At 44.4% G+C, this 23,370-nt stretch overlaps 1 pseudogene; it reads left to right on the top strand.

The window, feature by feature from the left end:
- Positions 1-17,986: 17,986 nt before the first annotated feature.
- On the top strand, positions 17,987-18,190 carry LOC123286766 (small nucleolar RNA U3; annotated as a pseudogene).
- Positions 18,191-23,370: the final 5,180 nt, after the last annotated feature.

Raw genomic sequence — 23,370 nt, 5'->3', positions numbered from 1 at the left:
AAGGTTCTCTGGGATCCCTGGGCGCTGGTGCTGCCCTGGGGCTCCTGGGACCAGCTGGCACCTGGACGGCGGCTGGGAAAGAAAACTGGCGGCAGAACTCAGCTGAGCTGCAACCTCGTGATCTCAAGTCGGGGTCACCCCTGGCTGAGGTGACCGCTGAGGGAACGGGGTCATCCTCCCTCGGAGAACCTGAGCGTCTGCGCGGGGACGCGGACAAAAGCCGCTTTGTGGCAGGCGAGGGACCGCTCTCTACAGCGCCACCGTGTGGCAGCTTCGGGCAGCGGCGGCTCCCAGTCCTCTGTCCCTCACACACCCTGACCTCTTGGATAGGTGAGAGGGCGACCTCAAGCAGATGCAGATTTTTCTGCCAAGTAAATGGAGGTCACTTGCCATGCAACTGGAAAAACGAGAGATATGCCCACATTTGCACCCCAAGTTTGTCCAGCAGTCTTGCCCACTTTCATACTCTGCTGAATTTCGTCCCAGCCAGGAGCCTCACCTAAAAATGGATGACCTAAAAACAATCCAAATTGAATGGAACAAGGACTGCTTAAACGTTAAGGTTGTCCGGTCCCTGGGGTGTCTCCGGGTTCCTGACTCAAAGAACAGGCCACTGTGTGGGTGATGGAGCACATGAGGGAGTGAATCGAGACTCTGAACTGACCCCCCACTCCCCACCCTACCAGGGTTTCTACCCACACTGTTAACAGACCTGTTAGATGCGACTTCTCCTGCCTCAGTCTCCCCCGAGGCCCAGGCATGGCTGAGTGTGGGCAAGTTCACAACGTGCAGAATTCACAAGGGAAATATCATAAAGCTGGTTCTATGATCCTTGAGCACAGCCCGCGGCTTGAGAACACGGAAGAGTCTGTAAGATCCAGAGAAGAGAGAAGGAGTTGGGAAAAGATTCCTTTGGAGGGCGCTGTTGCCAAGTGCCCGCCACTCTCTTGAGGGGAGTGGAGGAGCAGCCTCCTCCCCCCACGCCTGCCGAGAGCCTTGCACCGTCCCAGGAGGGAGTCTTGCACCGTGTTGCCGCCGACTGGGGGTCCAGGAAACGCTGAGACAGCCGAGCAGCCCGGGCAGCACAGAAGAGGCTGCCCCGGGACTGGGCTCCGCTCCCAGAACGGTCAGCAGGGATGTGCGAGTGTTTCTCAGCTCGCGGAGAGGCGGAAGAGCCGGGCAGGAGAGCAGAGCGTGGGAGGCCGAGAGGACCCAACAGTGAGATTCGGTGCAGAGGGGCCAACAACGTCGCAGGGCCTGTGGTCAGAGGGCCCAGAAGGGGGGGTCTCTGAAGAGACCACGACTGTACCACGTGGGAAAACCTCAGCTTCAGGTGTTGCCTCACGAGGAGCCTACGTCAGACCCCACTCTTGCCCCCTCATTCCCTCGCGCCCAGCACAATTGTCAACCTTCTTTAGCAAGTTGGGGGGATGTGAGCTGAGAAAGCAGGAAGCTAACCCCTTGGCCTCTCAGACAGCAGGTTTTCACCTACCTTCTACTCCAGTTGGGAGGAGGGGACACAAATGAATGCTAATTTCCATTCTGAATTTTTTTTTTTTTTGAGGAAGATTAGCCCTGAGCTAACGTCTGCCGCCAGTCCTCTTTTTTTTGCCGAGGAAGACTGGCCCTGAGCTAACATCCGTGCCCGTCTTCCTCTACTTTACATGTGGGACACCTACCACAGCATGGCTTGACAAACGGCACCATGTCTGCACCCGGGATCCGAACCTGCGAACCCCGGGTCGCCAAAGAGGGATGTGCAAACTTAACCACTGCGCCACTGGGCCAGCCCCTCCATTCTGAATTTTATATTATTGCATGAACTAGCCTTTCTAAGTATTCCAGTGAGATGTTTGCAACTAAAGGATAGGAGCCCCTACACTCAAGGGCCTACCAGTCACATGGGAGAAAAGTCTGGTGCCTCCACTGGATGCTTGGTGGGAACAGGAAGTAGTTCAGGGCCTGGGAGGCACTGCAAACTGGGTGCCCTTGAGTTCAGACATCCTTGAGGCCAATGATCTCCTCTCTTCCTCTCTTTGCTGAGGACTCTGTGGTGAAGATGGCTGCCCTGCCAGCCATCCTGGTAACGCTCTCCAGGGTCTGGGAAGGCCAGTGAGGCAGTCCTGGGCCTCAACCACCCTGATTCTCCCGGGTCACAACTGTTCTCCACTCTCCCTGCCCCACCACCATCCCCCAACCATCTGCAAGGTACCAGCTCCTCCAAGTCTCACATGCTGCGTCTGCCCACCCGCGTCCCGCTCTCTAGCATCCAGCCCTCTCTGGACCTTGACCTGGCTCCATACTCATTCATCCTCCCTGCTGCTGCCTCACTTCCGGGGACAGATCAACCATCCTGTGAAGGGCCTCTCCCCTTCCTCCTCACATCCCGCCCTGCCTAGAGGTGGGACCACATTGTGCTCCTCGTTTTACAGCTGACAGAGGCCGGGTCAAGGTGGGCCATGATGTGGACACTGAGTAGCAGTGTCAGACCAGAAGGATTGAGTTTGTTTTTGTTTTATTTTGTTTGTTTGTTTTGTTTTCTTTGTTTAGATTCCACCGATGAGTGAAATCAGACCATATTTGTCTTTCTCCATCTGACCTACTGAATTATACTGCTGTACACCTGAAACTTACATAATACTAATAAAAAAAAAACACCTAGAAGGAATGTTTCTGGCTCTGATCTATTCACTTAGAGAGACAGAGAACATTTCATTCTTTAAATCTCCTCTAGTCGTAACTTTCTCCATCAGCTATTCACTTCTCCATTGTCAGCATGCCCTCTGTTATCAGCTCCGGCCCCCAGCACGCTGGGCAGGGGCCGGGGGTGGGCAGCATCACCCCCATTTTAGAGATGAGGCCACAGAGAAGGAGACACAATTGAGTGCCTTTCCCAAGTCTCCCAGACCCACAGAGGGCTTCTGCTCCCGTGTCCCATGTCCTAGTGAATGGCCCCAACTTCTACACCTGAGGCCCCAACTCCTATGTTTGAGGCCCCAAGTAAGAAACTTGGGAGTCATCATAGCTGCTGCCTCTGTCTCCTTTACCCCCCACATCATATTGGTCACTAGGATTATTCGTTCTCTCTCATTGGTGTGTCAGGATTCTCTCTCCTCCACTTCATTTCTGCTGCTTCTGCCTCAGCTCAGACCTTACCACTTGGACAGTTACAATAGCAATAGCCTCCAAATGGCCTGCCTGCATCAAGTCCTCTCCAATACACCCCTATCTGTCAGGCACTATGTGCATCAGTGTCCACTCAAAATGCATGGCCCGTGCCAGGGAGTTCAACAGAGGGAATTGGATACAGGGAACTAGTTACAATGGGGTAGGATGAGCTGAAGAGAACAATGAAGCAACTCAGAATTAGCAACAGGAGGAGGCTGTTACCGCCCCTAATATCAGGGGGACAAAAGGAGGAGGTGGTGTTATCAGAGCCCAGAAAAATGGGACACCTGGCAGGAATTTGAACTATGGAGATGGAGGTTGTCCTGCAGGAGATGGAGGCTTGGACGAGATACGACCATTGTCAATGGTACTGCTGCAAGCAGAGAGAGAAGCAGAGAAACACCCTGGCCTTCCCTTTCTCCACCCAGTGCCTCCCGTTTGGCAAACCTAGGGGGAAGCCAGTCAGCAAGTGATCCTAGGATACGTCGTTTGTAAAGGTCAGCCTCTGTGTTGCAGAGCAGGGATGTGCAGGGATCTGAAGCAAACATGTGTATTTCCAGCACAGACTCTGTGCTAGGAACTGGGGGTGTAAACACCAAATGGAACGATCACAGCCCACAAGGCATCCGTAGCTCTACGGTAGTCACAGTGCAGCGTGGTAAGTGATCAAGGGGTGTGTGCTGTCTAGCGGAGAGCTGGGGAGGCGTCCCAACCAGCCTGCAGGGGGACAGGTAAGGAAAGACCCTTGGGGGAGGTGACATTTGACCTGAAACTTGAAGGACGAATCAGAGTTAACCAGATGAAAAGGAAGGTGGGATTGGGAATGCCATTTCAGGGTAGAGGATGCTTGAAGGCGAGGAACCGAGAAACCTCATGATCAATCATGTAATTTCTCCACAAAGAATCCTTTGCTGGCTCCCTCTCCAGGTGGTACAAAGCCCTGCTCACTCTCCAGTCGGCCCCGTCTCCAACATGCCCGCAACTCTCCAGGTGCCTTGTACTTCTCTCTGCGCATACAGTGCTCATGATTTCACCCTCAGTGCCTTTGCACAAGCCTTTCCCCCTTGTTTCCTGGCAAGATTCAGCTGCTCTGTGAACTTCTCTGACCTCCCTAGACAAGTTACGCTCCCCTTGGACCTACATGCCTTGCCCTTAAATGTGTGTTTGTGGATTTGTTTCTATAGCCCACTACCAGGAGGATGTGTGAATAAGGTCTCATGGGTAAGGTCCCCATTCCATTTATTATCTGCATTTCCATTATGCATCCGTAGTGGCTGCAGAGCACCTGGCACAAAGTTGGCACTCAAAAACCTGGGAGAGGGTGGAAAAAAGAGGGAAGAAGCAGCCAAGGTATGTTGATTTCAAGGTCACATCCTTTGAAGTATGCATGTCTATGTCAGAACCCAGAGATTTTTTTAAGGTTTACTTAGGATATCAGCACACCCCACTTTGGTGGATACAAATTTCATTTTGAAAGCAAGAATCAGTGACATGGAAATGTTCTGTGGGTTTTTTTCAAGGTTGTATTGCACCTCAGAATGTACCCCTGTAGAGAATTCATGCTCAGGAAGGTGAAAAGTGTGCTGTTGTCCCATGTCCACCTGCTCCCAGAGGCCACTTCAGCAAGCCTCTGTCACTGCACATACCCCACGTCCACTTCTAAGGCTCCAAAGGGACTTCTGCTTATTTGTTTTTTCTTGCAAAACACCCAGATTAGCTTTCAAAATTGCAGCTAAAAAGGGGCAAATAACTTACCAAAAAGGCAAGGGTGGGCCACCGAATAATTATCACCTGATTTGTCCCCAGCTGCCTCTCTCTTGGCCACATTCTCCTGCTCAGCTTGGCACAGCTCCAGGGTTGTCCGGTAAATGGCCCTAATGTCTACCAACAGGGAGTCAGCCCGATGAATTGTGGTGCTACCGCATAATTTAACACTCTGCAGACATTACAATGATATCAAAGATCCATGTTTATTGATGGGGGAGATGTTCCTGACATCTTGTTAGGTCGATACAAACACGGTTCTTTTATGCAGAAAAAAAAGGATCTGAAATATGTAGACCAAAGTATTTGTTATTTTTGCTTATTTCCATTATTTTCAAAAATTTTAATAATGAACTCAAGTCCATTGTGAAAAAGTAATAATTTTAAAAATTTAAACTCAATAAACAAAGCAAAAAGATTAAATACGTCTATTTTAGTTGGTTTATTGTGGGTCACACTTACATATATTACAAAGTGTTAGATTATAAGGTAGATTTTATAAGGCCAGGAGGCATAGGCTTCTGAGCTCTTGTCACCCGGTAAGGTGCCACTCCTATTTCAAGACTCAGCTCAATTGCTACATTTCTGGGGACTCTTTCTGCTCAAATCTGTATAAAATGCCATTTCCGAGCGTTCTCCCAGTCCACTGGAGACCCCCTACATCCCAGCCCGCCTCTTCAGTATTGTTATGGTTTCCTCATAGCACACCCTGAGCCCCTGTGAGGGGACTAGTCAGCTCCTTGTCCTGGGTCTACTTGGCACATTGAACAAATGAATGATCCAATATATGGATGTGTTACATTGGGCATGTCATTGCCCTTCTATAAACCTCAGTGTCCTCAACATTAAAATGGGGATCAATGTGCCCAACCTGAGAGTTGCTGTAAGGATTAAATGAATGCTTTGTGCACTGAAGAACTTGATAGAGATCTGTGGTCCTCATGACAAAGGCATATTGACAACCTGAATCCAGAGTCTACACCATGTTTCTTCTCCCAGCCCATGCTCTGGGCTGTTTGCTAATGACACAGGAAGTTCCACTAAAAAATGTCTTTGTCCAAGCAGTAAAGAGAAGTTGTGTGCATGGGTTTCTGTCTTCTTGTGTTAAATGAAAATATGGTCGACCTCCAGCTGCCAGCCGTCCCACAAGGTCCCCACTGGAAGGCAGTCTACACAGAGCCAAACCCTGACCTTCCAGAGCCCTGAGGAACGTGGTCTGGGGAACGAGGTTCTTCCCACAGCTACAGAGGATGGTTTTGAGCAACACCACTGTTTTATGGTTATTATTTTGAATAGAAAGCCTTCTAAACTATGTTGTAAATCAATACAACACTGTAAACAGAGTTTTATACCCGTTTTGTGTTGAGTTAGGCTCACTATGTTTTCTTTTGAGGTATTAACTTCATATATAAATAGTAATGATAGCTAACATTTATTTTGGCCTCACTATGTTGCAGACGCCATTCTGAATATTGTACGTATATTTGCTCATTAAATCTTCATAACAATTATAGGACATAGGTGTTGTTATTATCCCCACTTTCCATATAAGGAAACTGAGGCCCAGAGAGGTTAAGTGAAGTGCCTGAAGTCCCAAGGCACAACATATGAACCCCAGCATCATGGCTCTGGAGCCCACAGACTCAACACTGCACTACAGCTGTCCAGCCAATGCTGTGCAAAGGAGAGCTCAGAATGGAGAGAGAGCAGGGGATGGGCTGTGCGTTCGTTTCTTACTTACATATTATAGAACATATTGAAAATAAAATAGAAGAAAGGAGGGACTCTAAATCTGCCAACCAGCATAAATACTCCTCACTTACTCATACCATCCCGTAGAATAATGGAGTGATTATATACATCAGTAAAGCCTCAGTTTACATTTGGGTGATAGTGAATTAAATGTGGCAACAGGGTTATTGTTGAGGAAAGTGTCAAAAGGGTGTATTACAACTTTTTAGCCTGCGGGGCCAGCTCAGTGGCATAGCAGTTAAGTTTGGTGCATTCTGCTTTGGCGGCCCTGGTTCTCAGGTTCGGATCCCAGGTGCAGACCAACACCATTCATCAAGCCATGCTGTGGCAGCATCCTATATACCAAACAGAGGGAGATTGGTACAAATGTTAGCTCAGGGCCACTCTTCCTCACCAAAAAACAAAAAAAACCCAAAAAATCCACTTTGGCCTGACTATACTAAATAAAGATTGTATGTCTCACTCCTCCTCCCCAGGAACATCACCTCCATATGCATACTTATTATCATCATCTAAATGCCCTGAAGTTCTCTCTGATTCCCTGTCTTCCTGGGCACACTGAGCATTCTCTTGCAGAGTCTGCCTGAGGCATTTTTCTACTGAGCTGTTGCTGCTTCAAAATGCTCTCAAATGTGAATGAGGATTTACAAAGCCACTAGGAATATTCAAGGCTGATACACACAGCACAGTGATCACTCCTCACCCTGCACTCAAGACTCTTCATTGTGCCTCATGCTGCCATGCATTTCTTTTGCTTTTGCTCACTCATTCATTCATTCAACAAAGGTTTATTTAGTAGCTACTGTGTACCAGGTCCTCAACCCTCCAGGACCTGAGGCCTAATGGAAGAGAGAAACATTAAAAGGATATTATGTTGATAATTGTACAGATGTGAGCTGTGAAAAACTCTGTGAAGGAAGAGAACAGACAGCTATGGGAAAGACTTGCAGGGGACCCAATTTAGATGAGACGGGTAAGACCTCAAGAACGAGGAATGAGATGGGGAAAGGATGGAAGTTCTTGCAGACAGAGGAACAGCAAATAAAAGGACCTGGCCCATCTGTGGATCTAGAGACCACTCCATGGCTACTGAGAAGAGGCAGCTTGGCAAGAGATACATCTGGAGCCACAGGCAGGGTGGCACCAGATCAGGAAGGGTGTAGGGCCACGGGCAGGACTAAGTATTTTCTCCTAACTGCAACGGGCAGCCAGTGAAAGCATGTGAGCAAGGAGGTCGCGTGAGAAGGAAAATGCCCTCCTCGCCTTCAAGGAATTCACAAAGATATAATTAGATTATGAGCTCCAAAAACCTTCATTTAGCCTTGGGTAAAATGATGAGACCACAGAGATCACACTAATATTTTACTAGAGTGCTTGTGAAGATACAATCATGTTGAGAATTCTAGTTCTGTTCTGGAATTTACTCTTCTCAGTAAAGATATGAAAGAGCAGGTTAGGGAATGCTTATGTCCTGGGCACGAGAGGAGCAGAGTGAACAGAATACATTGGCCAGATGGGGGTAATGTCTTCCTTAAATTTAAATAGATACAGCTTGTTTCTTGTTGTCATAAATTACAATTTCTTTCTTCAGTGTTTACTGGCAAAGATCAAGAAGCTTCAGGATTTACTATATTTACTATAAAGTCTTTATTTTTCATAATAATTGCATGTTTGATATTAGCTATTATCTTTGTTCTCCTAGCCCATGGATTGGCTTTCCGCAGCCCGTGGGCCAAATCTGGCCTGCCCCCTGTTTTTAAATGGCCAGGTGCGTTGACCATGTCTTTTATCGTCTGGATCTGATGCTTTGACATCTGGAGCCTTGCTGGTCCTGGAGGAACTGCTCCTCCCAGGGTTAGCCAATTCCTAGAGATAGTTAACAAATGGGCATGCTTTTCAAACACAAACCAACCAGTCCAGAGCCCCCAGCCCCAACCACCTCCTTTATTGGGCTCTCACACTCCAGACTACCATCCACCTGCCCTGAACACTCCGGGACCAGGTACCAGAAAACCAGGGACAGATGCTATGCCCCAGAGCCTGCTGAAATTATTCAAACAAGCCAGTCCTAAGCCTGCTTATCTTCTCTCACCCAGTCCTTCCCACAGCAACAACAGTAAAGGCCCTCACCCACAATTTCCTCGTCTTCTTCAGGGCTGACCTGGTGCTTCCCCACAGGGCCCTGTGTGGTGTGGTGTGCCCTCTCCTCTTGGAACCTGTGAATAACAAACTATTTTTTCAATGGTCATCATCTCCTGATGCATAGGCCTTTCTACTCCTCAAATTTTCTATTAATACAGTCGTGCATCACTTAACAGTGGGGATACATTCTGAAAAATGCATCATTAGGTGATTTTATCATTGTGTAAACATCATAGAGTGCACTTACACAAACCTAGATGGCATAGCCTACTACACACCTAGGCCATATGGGACTAATCTTATGGGACCATGTTGTGGTATATGTGGTCCTTCATTGATGGAAATGTTATGTGGTGCATGACTGAAGAGTATATTTTAAAACACAATGAGCTACGAAGGACTTTTATATTCTTAAATGGTTGAAAAAAATCAAAAGAAAAAGAACATTTTGTACATAAAATTATGTGAAATTCAAATTTTACTGGAACCCGGCCATCCTCATTCCTTTACATTTGTCTGTGGCTGCTCTTGCCCTACCATGGCACAACTGAGTATTTGTGACAGAGACCTCATAGCCCGCGAAACCTAAAATATTTATTACCTTCACAGACATAGTTTGTGACCTCTGCCATAATCTATAGGACATGGTAGTTATTTTATTTGCTCATTTCAGCTATAAACTTGTGTAAATTCACCTATTGCTATCTATGTGGTGTAGATCTGCTTATAGTCTGAAAACGTTAGAATCTGTAGGTATAGCTTTCTTCCTACAGTCTACCCCATAACTGAGTTTCGGGTGTTTGATTTCTTTAAAAAGATCCTAGTTTTTATTTATTTTTTACTTGTTATTTTTTTGTGTGAGAAAGTTTCACCCTGAGCTAACATCCATTACCAATCCTCCTCTTATTTACTTTTCGTTTGTTTGTTTGAGGAAGATTAGCCCTGAGCTAACATCCATGCCAATTATCTTCCACTTTGTATGTATCCTCCACAGCATGGCTGATGAGTGGAGTAAGTCCGCACCCGGGATCTGAACCCACATACCCGAGCTGCTGAGGTGGAGCACGCGGAACTCTAAGCACTCGGCCATGAGGCCGGCACCAAGATTCTTGCTTTTAGATGAGGAGATCTCATTTTAGAAGAAAACTTTACGTTGTGACTCAGGACTCCCAGATAGATAATAGAAACAAATTTCATGAAGCATTACTCATCCTTACACTGTGTGGATAACTTTGATGCTTTCTGTTCTGTTTTCTATTTTTAAAATATACAGCTCACAATCTGCTGTTTTCACCATCTACTCATGAGTCAATGTGCACGTTTTAATAAACACCATGAATCTAACAGATTCAAATCCAAACAACACAAAGTGTTTCTCTTCTACACAGTCTACTGAGGAAGACAAATATAGAAACAGATAACAGCAATAAAGCACAAGTGGCATAATACAAATTTAAAAGAATGTTCTAGAGGGGCTGGCCCTGTTGCCAAGTGGTTAAAGTTCCACACTCTCCACTGTGGCAGCCCAGATTCATGGGTTCGCATCCCGGGCACAGACCTACTCCACTCACCAACCACACTGTGGAGGTGTCCCACATACAAAAAAGCACAGGAAGATGGGCACAGATGTTAGCTCAGGGCAAGTCTTCCTCAGCAAAAATAAAAATTAAAAAAATAAAAGAATGTTCTAGAAACAAACAGGAAAAAGAGCTAATTTTTTTTCTTGGAGTTGTTGGATAAGGTTTCATAGAGCAAGTGAGATCTGAACTGAGTCTTGAAGGATGGGCAGGAAATCCTTGGTTGAGAAGTGATAGAAAGCAAGATTCATGCCACATGAGAAAGACGTGCTCTATAATAACAGAATCTCCACGAGCCTGAGCACTAGTCTCACTCTATTGCTTATTTCTACTACACTGAAGTCAGGAGGGAACATATGAATTTCCGCCTCCTTACGCTGACACTCACAAGGCTCTGCACATGAGACACTACGTGAAGTCCGATGCCATCTCCAAGATTCCTGCAGATTCTTCATAGTCTCCTTGGCTCTGAGTCCTAGTTCTCCATGAAATCTTAATATCACTTGTGTTTATTTTCTGTGATGGACTGTTCTCTGTTCTCTGCCCCATTTCCATGATTTGCCATCTATCCCAACCTCAAGCCAATCCACAGGTCTTTTCCCAAAGGTTTGGGGTGATGGAGAGAGTTCACATCACCCTATTTCTAGGCATTCTCCTCTTAAATATTTCCTGCTTCTCATTTTCTAAGTCAGGCTTGACTCTCCTTCAGGCATGCTTAAGAATCAATAATCTCCTTTAATATGTAGACAACTTTAGAGTTCTCCTCACTTCCAGATTTGGGCCTGTCCCAAACTCATCCATATTGGACAAATAAAAGGGTCACACTGGGTTCCTCCATTTCACTGGTGTACTTCAGGAGTGTTGGAAGGTGGGAGTGGTCCACCCTGGGTGCAAGCAATAACAGAATGGCTTGTTGGTAAAGAATTTAAAAACAATAATAGAACCAAGTTGGTCTGATTTCTGTTGTCACCATGCACCAGCAATTCGAAATGATGCAGTAATAATATACTCCTTCCTACTGGGCCTGCCCCACTGTTAACCTTGCCCACCCCACCCTGCCACTCCTTGGCAGGCACTGCTTCATTTAGGAACACAAAATGAGCAGGCACCTTGAAGTGTCCATCTTTCTCTTCGTCTCTGCCGGGGAGATTTCCTTTTCCAAGCATAGGGAACGTCCTCCTTCTTGTCATTCTTTCTTCCTTTGGTTTCTGTGCTTCCACTGTCTCCTGGTTTTTCTCCATTGCCTCTACTTACACTTCCCCAGTCTCCTTCCAAATTTCTCCTTTCCCTGTAATAAACCTCTTCCCTGAACTAGATAGGAAGCAGGCGTGGTTTCCTGACTCTGAGGAGCTAATTACATGGGAAATTCTTGCCCAAATTTTGCCATGCAAATGGAGCTAGAGGAAAAATAGAAAAGCATCATGTTCTAGAGAGGGTTTCCAGTCCCAGGAAGGGAAGTGTGTCCTAAATGGAGACTTGAGAGGAGGAAGAGAGACTAAGAGTGAGGGGAGGGTAGGCCCGTCATTTTTGATGTGAATGAAGCCAGCTCTCCTGAGGTCTGGTAGAAATACTCCACTCAAGATTCTTGTGTAGGATTTCAGGAATGAGACAAAAGATAGAGCCAAATTCTGTGGCAGAATTATGTTACTCCACAGCACAGCAGAAAGTTTGAATCTTTTAGGTGATAGAGGTGGTGGTGGGTTTCCAGGTTGTAAAGGCAAAGGATCAAAGGGAAGCACCAGGAGTAGGTGACCGGCCACAGCAGCCTGTGGGTTCCTCCCCTACACTTAGCTTCATACGGGTGCCTCATGCATTCCCCAAACAAGAGCTGCTCATCACTGATGTTCAATCTCACATATGGTTGCTTAGGGTCAGGTGGAAAGTTTGGCCTGCTCAACCACTATTTGATCCATGGGCTGCCTAATGGTCTGGTGTCTATCAAGGTCTTTATCCAGAAGTAAGTGTCTAAAGAGCATCTCCAGCACCGTGGACAGGGGCAGAGTGCAGGGCCCAAGCCCCACACCTGGGAAAGTAATGGGTGTTGCTGGTATCCAGGAAGGAATGGGAACAGAGGAAATGCAGCCTCTTGTTCACATGCACTTATAAGCATAGGAAAAGGCTGAATATTCACACTGTTAGCACTAACAAGGAAAGGATTCATTGCCTTCCGACCCTAGAGGTAGAAATCTCCAATTTTCCTTACATTCTATGAGGTTTATCATTCCAAGAAACAGAGGCACTGGCCACTCTGACCCAACATGAAGTGAGCAGCTGAGGTCTTCCCAGAAGCAGGCCTTCAGCACCCACCCTATTCCACTCCAATTCCACTGTAGGATGTTGAATTCCATGCACTACCTGGCTTCAGTCACACTTCCCTGCCCTCCTCCTCTGCCTCTCCATCCATATCCCCGTTCACCATTCACCAGAGTCTAGGCATAGTACTATTGGCTCCTGCTTGGCACAAATCACTAAATGCACCACTCCAGTCAAGTAGGAGTCTCCAGTCAACGGCAGAGTCCCTGAGAGTCGGAGGTACCGCCAGGCTGCAGGAGGGAAATAACCCATCTCTGTGGGTGCCTACCAAGGCAGAGAAGAAGAACACCACAAGAAAAGAGGAAAATCACATATGATGAGGGTATTCTGTGTCAATATTAGGAGACTCCTTGAAAACTTTGAGGATAAGGAGTCCTTCTTAAGAAGGCACAAAATCCAAAAACTGTAAAGGAAAAGATTGACATATTGGGCTACTATTTTTTAAACACGTATGATAAAAATTACCACAAAGAAAACCAAGCCAAAACAAAAAACAATAGAGAGGACAAAGCACTTTTAACACATGTGACCAATAGGTTAGTAGAACTAGTACACAAAGAGAGCCTACAGATTGATTTAAAAATAGACTAATGGAAAAGGGCAAAGGACGTGAACACGCAACTGATAAAGGGAGAAGTGCAAATAACCAATAAAACTAGGACAAGAAACTCAATCTCACTAGTAGGGAAATATAAATTAATATAAGAATGAAATATCATTTTTCACACCCAAGATTGGAAAAAAGGTCTTAAATTAAAAGAATTAACAAACAACTGGCAAAGAGGAAGGAAAGGGGAGCACCTACACATTGGTGGTGGTGGTGGTGGTGGGTGGTGGGTGGTGGGTGGGCAAATACACTTTGCAAGATATTCTCATAATTTCCAGTAAAGTCACAAATCCACATATCTGTTGGCCTATAAGTCTCATTTTGAAGATCTATCTTATAAAGATACAAAACAAGCAGTATTTAGATTCAAACCCATCATTGATTCTAGTGGCAAAAAAAAAAGTAAGTTTGTCAAAGGAAAATTTTCCACTTACACTTTCCCAGGAGATGACAACACTGAATATCATATTTCACTCCAACTGATTGATAAAGGACCATGAACTTGGTCCCTGGAAAGACAGACCCTAACAGATCTATTGGAAGACCTTTCCTGACCAGTGAGCAATGGGACAGACATATGGACTCATTCAATCCTTAATTAACATAACTTCTTAAAAAATCCCTAACTTTTTCCCATCTGCAAACTTTTCAGTGAATTTCTTCACTGGCATGTACTGCTTACCCAGCAATTTAATAAACTTTGTATTTTTAAATGCTCTGGTGGACTTTATTTTACTCTTACACAGAATAAATGAAACAGGTGAGCTATGGTTTGGATGTGCTGGGTTCTAGCGCCCGTAGGATGAGTCCTGGGGAGAGGAAGGCAGGCAGTTGTAGGAGTGCATCTGAAACAGGGTTGACGCGTCTGGGAAGGAGAAGCAGATCAAGAAGCCATCAGCCAAGAGGTGCTCACTGAAGTCACAGATAAGAATAGGATCCTGGCTAAGAGGAAGGTGTTTGCCTGAGAAGATAACGCTTCATGGGAGTTCTGGCAGATTCTCTCAAACATACTGAAGTGGAAAGTGTGTTCCTTCAATTGAAGGGTCCTATGTTCATTCTTTCTTTTTAAAATTATTTTATTGAGGTCATATTGGTTTATAACATTGTATAAAGTTCAAGTGTACATTATTATATATCAATTTCTGTATAGACTGTATCATGTTCGCCATCAAGAGTCTAGTTTTTATCTATCACCACATACGTGCCCATTTACCCCTTTCACCCACCTCCCCACTTCCTTCCCCTCTGTTAACCATTAATCTGTTCTCCTTATCCGCGTTTATCTTCCACATATGAGTGAAATCATATGGCGTTTGTCCTTCTCTGTCTGGCTTATTTCACTTAGCATGATAACCTCAAATTCATCCATGGTTGTCTTTTTTGTGGCTCAGTAGTATTCCATTGTATATATATACCACATCTTGTTTATCCATTCATCAGTTGATGGGCACTTGGTTGCTTCCACTTCTTGACTATTGTGAATAATGCTGCAATGAACATAGGAATGCATAAATCTCTTTGAGTTGTTGATTTCATATTCTTTGGATAAATATCCAGCAGTGGGATAGCTGGATCATATGGTATTTCTATTTTTAACTTTTTGAGAAATCTCCATACTGTTTTCCATAATGGCCGCACCAGATTGCAATCTCACCAGCAGTGTATAGGGTTCCTTTTTCTCCACACCCTCTCCAACATTTGTTATTTCTTGTCTTGTTAACTATAGCCATTCTGATGAGTGTAAGGTGATATCTCATTGTAATTTTGATTTGCATTTCCCTAATAATTAGTGATGTTGAGTATCTTTTCATGTGCCTGTTGGCTATCCGTATATCTTCTTTGGAAAAATGTCTATTCGTATCCTCTGCCCACTTCTTGATCAGGTTTTTTGGTTGTTGTTGAGTTATATGAGCTCTTTATATATTTTGGAAATTGACCCCTTGTCAGATATATGATTTGTATACAATGGAGAAAGGAAAGTCTCTTCAATAAATGGTGCGGGGAAAACTGGACAGCCACATGCAAAAGAAGGAAAGTAGACCATTATCTTACACCATACACAAAAATTAATTCAAAATAGATTGAAGACTTGAATGTAAGACCTGAAACCATAAAATTCCCAAAAGAAAATATAGACAGTATACTCTTCGACATCAGTTTTAGTACCTTTTTGAATACCATGTCTACTCAGGCAAGGGAAACAACAGAAACCATAAACAAATGGGACTACCTTGGATTAAAAAGCTCCTGCAAGGCAAAGGAAACCATCAATGAAATGAAAGACAACCCACCACCTGGGAGAAAATATCTGAAAATCATACATCCAACTATGTCCATTCTTTACTTGCAGTCAACCTCCAATGACCAGTGCCTCCTGTTGCTTATAGTTTTAAGCTGAGTGTGTTATTTCCTTCCACATCTGTAATTCTTTTTCCAGACTTCCTTCAGGAAACAAGGGAGCCATATGGCCATCTCATGATGGAATAAGCATAGAGGTTCCAGGAGTCTTCCCATAAATTAGCATTATTGTGCAGCGTTGATAAGAAAACAAGACCTACCCGTGTTTCAAGAAGGAATCTCAGCCTTCAGATTCATATTAAAAAACATGTAGTTTCATCTAGATTTAATTCGATTTCTATTTGGAGCCCCTTTACCACCAGCACTGCCACTGTTCCATAGGAAGAGTGGAAATTTAATCCCATTATGTTCCAGTTCATCCCCACCCCAACAAACAGCTCTCTGCCTCCTCTGTGCCATCATTGAGAATTAACTATTGATTCCCCCACAGAGATATCACTTCCTGTCCACTGTCCTCAGGTCCCCTAAGATCTCTGTGGAGTCCAATTGCCCTTTGTTCTCCTCACTCACCGAAGAACTCTGCCCAGATAGCTTCACACATGGGCCCTCTCTTTAGGACCCACCCAATGCTCTGGGCCTCTGGGACTTGGGAATCCCTGAGAGGCTGTGGAAACTTCCTAACTCTTTAGACTCTAGTACCAGACTTCCTCCCGGCCCCACCCCACCCAAAGGAATTCAATTATGATTTTAGACTCAAAGGCACTCCCTCTATTGTGATGTTTACCTCAGAGGCATCTCACTTAATCTCCTTAGTGAGTTTGGGCTTTAGCCAGTGTGAAAGATGACATGAGGGGAGCCATATTAAAATAGAGCCAGAGCAGCCATTTCAGAGGAATTGCCTTGTGTGTCTTGTTTTATTTATCTTACAAAATGGATCAAACTGCCAACATTCCTAAAGGTCAGTAAGGACAAGAATAGCCTGTTTGTAAGGACTGATGAAACTGGAATTTGCTGATGACCGGATCACTAACCAATCAATGAAGTATAAGTCCAAGTCTAGCCTTTTGCCTGATGACCGAATCTCAAGCCAATCTGTGAAGTACAAACCTAGCGTTACTTCATCTAGCACCAGTGAACTCTTCTTTAACACAATTTACTTCATCCTCCTCCCTTTTCCCCATAAAAGCTTTGAGCCCCTCTCCTGTAATCAGGACACTATTTGGGTTTCTACCTGAATCTGCGCTTCCCAAATTGCAATTCTTTGATCCCAAATAAATGCTTTGCCTCTTAAACTGGTTTCTGTTCTTGTAGGTTGACACCAGAGAGTAGCAGGCTGTTTTCTGCTATTGCTGTCCTCCCCTGAGACAATCAACTTAAACTGGCTCAACTTCCTGGATGAAGGTGGTTGAGGGGAAGGTTCAGGGGGAAAAAAAGGAAATACGCAAGAGGGGAAAAACATTAATTAATATCTCTAAATATCACTCTACTACTTTTGCTTATTTGTAGTTCCTTAGATGTGGGTCCTGGCTCTAGTTTAGATCATTTCATCATACCCAAGACTCATATCAACTGCCAACTCACCACCCCCACTTGGGTACCTATAAAAACAATGATGTAACAAAATTTTTGCTGTTTTGAACATTAAAAATCTTCATTGACAATGAACCCCTGACACAAAGGGGAATTAGAAATAACCTGAAATCTGCATTTATACCATACCTGGTTTTCTCCGGTGGAGATAGCATCAACTTTCTGGTATCTCCTCACCACAGAGAGGAGCCTTCGCCAACTAGGAAGCTGGTTCTTTTGTGTCGAGGAGCCATAGGGTTAGGATCCTGTTATCTGTTGGATGATAATGGCTTCTGATTGGTAGTTGGATGGTACTATGCTAATCAGAAATTCTGTGACAAATTTTTTTTTAAAGGTATGCTTTTTTTTTTCTTTTTTTGGTGAGGAAGATTGGCCCTGAGCTAACATCTGTTGCCAATCTTCCTCTTTTTTTTTCCTCCCCAAACCCCCCAATACATAGTTGTATATCCCACTTGTAGGTTCTCCTGGTTCTTCTATGTGGGATGCCGCCATAGCATGGCCAAATGAGTGGTGCTATGTCCACGCCCAGGATCTGAACTAGTGAACCCTGGGCTGCCAAAGTGGAGCACGCAAACTTAACCACTCTGCCATGGACTGGCCCCTTAAACTTTTTTTAAGAAATAATACTTAGTAGAGCCCAAAATGCTGTGTTAGATTTGCAGAATGTAATCATATTTTTCTAAAGGGTGGTGGCAGTGGGAAATGGGAAAAATCTCTCCATCAGCAAAATTAGAATAGATTTCCTAGTCCCAATAGAGGCAAATGGCAGATACTTAAGATGATACTTTCAGAGAACATTTCTATAGTATGTTTCCAGAAAAGTGTTTCCAAACAGTGTGGGGCATTGGAAACCCTGATGATGAGCTGTAGTGCTCTTGAGCGTGAAGTTGGCCACTGGCGCCCCCTGGTGGAGATACTGCTTGCTGTTGTTGATTATTTTCTTCCTTCATGAAGAGGGAGAGAATACAGGCTAAGGGATTGCTTTCTGATGTAATTGCTTGCGTTTGGGTCTCCCTTTTCTTCTCTTTTCAGTAAAGGGAAGGAACAACACCTAATATATTCTTTTACTTCAATTTTCTTATGGTAATATTAAAGGTGTGTTTTGTGACAAAATTTTCAAAAAGGGAAATTAAAGGCTTAACTCCTTCATAGGTACCCACCCTTTACCAAAAATGTCCATTACAATTTCTTTTCTCTCAGTTTATTTTATTATTTTATTTTATTTTTGCTAAAGAAGATTTGCCCTGAGCTAAAATCCATGCCAATCTTCCTCTATTTTTTAGTATGTGGGCCATGAGCACAGTGTGGCTGCTAACAGAACGGTGTTAACAGAGCGCTAGCAGCAGTCTGGGCCTGGGAACTAAACCCCAGGCAGACAAAGCAGAGCGTGCTGAACTTAACCACTAGGCCACTGGGTTTGGCCCTCTGCTTATTTTTATATAACAACATATAATACTGTTATTTTTGAACCTATCTCTTCTCACTGAATGTCCACATCAGTACATATGTATGTAATTTTTTTTATCTGTTGTATAGTATCTTCAGAGAGAACAGGCCAGAGTACATTTACTCATACTGTATTTAGCCATCGGGTTTCTTTCGATTGTTTGCTGTAACGAGCAGGGCAGCAATGAACATTCTTGTGTGTCCCGTGCATATGTGTGAGTTTTCCTTGGGAGTAGATGAGATGTAGAATTCCTGAGTCAAAGAATGCGTACACTTTAAGTTCTAAGATACCGCCAAATTTCCTCCCAATTCAGCACTGAAATTTTATAAACTGTCCACAGCATGTGGAGTAAATATCTTGTCTCCATTTACACCGTCTTTCAATCTAGAGAGAAGAAATAAGCTTATTTTAATTCCCCTGATTACTAACTAGATGGAAATTGTTTTCATATTTCATGGTCATTCCACATTATTTTCTTCTGTGAATGCCTGTTATGTTTTATACAGTTCAATATTGAATTATGTGTGTTTTTCTCTTTAATATGGAGGAATTCTTTGTATATTCTGGATATTAGTCCTCGCTTATACTGCTCAATCTTTAATTTTGTTTATGTGTCTTTTGTTTTTCATAAGTTATCATATTGATATAATCAGGTTTACCAATCTCTTTCCTGGTTTTTCTTTTTTGTTTTAAGAGAATTTCACGTTTCTTTTATTTTTTTTCTTTTTATTTTATAACTGGAACTTTGTACCTTTTGACCCCCTTCACCCATTTCTCCCACTCCTCACTTGGCTAGAGCGAGGCAGAGGGAGAAGGCAAAGGTGGTGCCCACCAGTCTCCTCCTGGGAGAATATTCCAGCAGGCTCTTAGATGTGTGTGTTAAATTAGATGTCTGCCCCTCAGGCTAATGCTTTAATATAAGCAAAGGGGCCTCTTTCCCTTACAGTCTGGGCACAACTGGCTGCTTCTGCCCTGGGTCCTGGGGCCGGTCAGTCCGAGCGCACCAGCCCTTTCAGAGCACTTTCTCAGATCCCTACCACCTTGTGGGTCTCCTAGATGCAAGCCCCATTGGTTTTCAAAGCTAGGTGATTTGGGAGCTTGTCTCTCTGGTGCAGGTCTTAAAAGTTGGGGTGCCCGATGTGGGGTTGGAACCCTTTGCTCTTCAAGGAGAAGATTGGGGTTCTGAGTTCCCTCCCTATTGCGGGTCAGTGCACTGGGGATGGGGTTTATGTCGAGATGTGTCCCAGCCTCTCCCGCCCTCTTCGATGTGGTTTTCTTCTCTTTTGCCCAATGTGTAGTCATCTCTTAGCCACCTTTAGGTCTTTTTTAGAGGAAATTGTTCCATATGTAGCTGTGGACTTGGTGTGTCCGTGGGAGGAAGTGAATTCAGGACCTTCCTACGTCACCATCTTGAACAGGAACCATCAAAAGGTACATACCTTTTATATTTTCTTCTGTGACTTTGCAACTTTTATATTAGTTTCTTTAACCATCAGGAACATACTTTATAATTAGTTAAGGATCTATCTCAAACTTTTTCCATATGTATGGACAAAATTTGTTGAATAACTTACCTTTCTGAACTGCTTCAAATAGCCACCTTTTTCATATACTAAATTCCAACATACACAAGGCTTTCAAGGTCAGAAGAGATATCTTGGCCAGAGATGCAAATTTGGGAGAAGTCGACATTTACATGACATTTGGAGCTTGCAAGTGAAATCAGTCTCCTGGGGGTAATGGGTGGAGTGAGAAGAGGAAAATAAAGCAGATTGAAGACACAATTGAAGAAGGACAGGGCAGGGGGCAGAGATACAATGTCTGCTGAATCTAAGCCCCTTGGAGTAGCTGCATTCCTACCCTTGGAGGGTATGGAAGCCCCATCAAGGGCACAGGGTCCTGCCTTCGGATTTGGCTCAGGTCACCCCTGATGGTTCCTGTGGCTCTCCTTTGCCCCTTGATATTCCTTGGTCTCTGACCAGCATTTAACTCCTTGCTAGCATCACTTGCGGGAGGAGAGAGTGGTCCTTACAACTAAGGGGCACTACTGACATCCGATGTATGCAGACTGTGGATGCTAAAGATCATAGGATGCTGGAAGCATTTTGCACAAATGCACAACTGTCCTTCCCAAAATGCCAATAGCATCTCTTTTGAGAAACTCTGGAAGAGATATCAGCAAGGAAGCTATTATAGATCTACTGGAGAAATGATGAAGAGCTGAGCCAGAGCAGTGACAAAAGATCCAGAGGAGGAGATGGGTATAAGGGATATTCATGAAGTAAAATCAACAAGACTTGGTCTTGGTTGGTTGATCCACGGTAAGCAAGAAGGAGGAGTCAATGAAGATTCCCAAGGTTGTCATATTGGCAGCTGAGTGGCTGAGTATTTCATCCACAATATAGAAATACAGGAGCAGGGCTGGGTAGGTTGGAAATGGTTAATTCAATTTGGACCAATTTGAGGTCCCTGTGGGAGATTCTGCGGGGAAGCCCAGCAAGCCAGGAGTCTCGGAACATGTAAGAAACGGATATGAAGAAAAATCCCACACAAGAGACTAAGAGGGAACAGTCAGATTTGGGAACCACTCTCGGCCTACATGTCCTCATGGATTAGTAGCATATGTGGGAAACATCCCAGTAAAACACACAGACCACTGGTCATTCTAGGCCGGCCATGCTTCTCCAGTGAAGCCTGCCTGTGGCCTTGAGGATCCACCAGACAGACAGCCTGGGGCTGACCCTGACTCACACAGCAGGTTCTCTGATGAGAGCTGAACTAAAACTTGGCAAGCGTAAATTCAGTAAGACTGGAACTTTCTCAGCTTCTGTCTCTCCTGCCGGAAACAGGAAGGGAAGGAAAGAGTAAAACTAACTAATCATCAAATTCTAGCCCATGTGCATGCGGGTTTAGGGGAAGGCATTGAAACCACAAACACCTCTCACTTATCTCTATCTAGGAGATAATTTGATGTAGATTACAATTTTGTCAATGTCATATAAAGCCCTCAGCAAACGCAGCTTCAAGCTCCCCCACCCTGCAGATTGCTGCTTCCAACTCCTGCAGTAAAAACCTGGGGCTGCCACTAATCCCATCACTGTTGCTTCATGGGCTGCACATTCTTGTGAGGGATGTGTCAGCACTGCTGAGTCCAAAGAGGATGGATTCGCAAAACATCACTCTCAGCGGAAAGGAGCTGACCCGTGGCCGGCTGTCAGACAGTGATTTACAGATTGGAAATGTGCCCACCTCTGAGTTCCTAAGAAACACTACTCAATATTGTTTGGGAAGCTAATGTCTTTGTTCATTTCTTTTGTCTCTGCTCACTTGTTCTTCTGATTGAGGATCTCCTTTCTGGAACACTCTCTAGCTTTCCTCTATGTTTCCATTGTTCCTTAGCCTCCCACATTAAGCAAAGGAGTTTAGAGTGAGTCCTAAGACCTGCCTTCTCTTTCCCATTGTAAGATTCTGTCTCCAACTTGAAATCAGGGTAGAGATCCAGGATTTAAGATAAGTCTTTGCTGGACTGTTTAAAGGGGCTTTACAAAGAGGGTGGCACTTATGCTGAATGGTTAAGATCAGACCCCTTCCGGCACTCACAGCTTACATTTATTTCAAAACATCTTTGCTCAGTTTTTCAAAATGCAGCTCTCTCACCACCTGCCTCAAATTCTCCTGGGGCACCTGAAAACTGGAAATCTCTGTGCTTCACCCCAGACCTCAGGTCTCTGAGGGTGGGGCTTAGAGATCTCCAGGTTAAACAAACGCCCAAACTGATTTTTAAGTACACAAGACTTGAGAACCGCCATCCAAGACGGAGAATTTTGGTAGTAAATACACGTCCAGTCTTATTTAACTCAGCCTCAAAATATCTGAGTAGTGAAATGAAGGCTATTTTTTTCCTTTCCTTTTCTTGTTTTTTTTTTTTTTAAGCAGCAAATACATTTCTTCAAATGGAATGGCAGGCAGACACTCAAGACACACAGTAGAGAGTAGTAGTCTGGTTCGGGGGGGAAGTGGGAAGGATTGGTGTTCTGCCCGCTGACTCTCCTTCAGCAAAATTCTCTCTTCCCTGCCCTGAAAAGCACAGATTTGGGGATTTGACAGACCAGGTTTGAATCAAACACTCCTTTAGCTGAGTGAAAGTACCCATGATCAAGTTGTTAAACTCAGTGGTCTTTCTGTAAACCAGGGGCAATAACACCTAACACACAGAGTTCTTGCGGGTGTGGCCTTGACCTGAGGGCACACCCTTGGTTGGCAGGGGCTGAGGCCCATCTGACCCGGGCCCTCAGCCTCTTCTCTCCTCAGTGGAGAGAAGGGTGAGGGGTAGGTTTAATTGATTACTGTTTAGCTAGATTTCTGTCACTTCACACATTTATTCACTAAAAATTCTGTCCCTGCTATCACCAGCCCTTCACATCTTTTTCAGTAAACTGATCTAATGAATATTTGTGCCGTAGGCTACAATCTAGTGTTTTGAAACTGGCTATTAAGTGGTATTTTGCTAATTTGGAACTAGGAGACTAAAATGTTCTTCGAAAAATACAAATTGGTAGAGTCCAAGAAGGTTTTTCTTTAAAAACAAACAAACAAATTTGTTTCGAAGTGTTTGCTAGGAGAGTATTTTGCAGAGTGTGGCGAAGGTGACATGACTATTTTGTGAGGATTATTTCTAAAGTGTGTTACTGGAGAGATATTTGTGGACCCTC

This window comes from Equus asinus, chromosome 6 (assembly GCF_041296235.1).
Source record: "Equus asinus isolate D_3611 breed Donkey chromosome 6, EquAss-T2T_v2, whole genome shotgun sequence".
Taxonomy (NCBI): Eukaryota; Metazoa; Chordata; class Mammalia; order Perissodactyla; family Equidae; genus Equus; species Equus asinus.
This window is presented reverse-complemented; position numbering and strand designations above follow the sequence as displayed.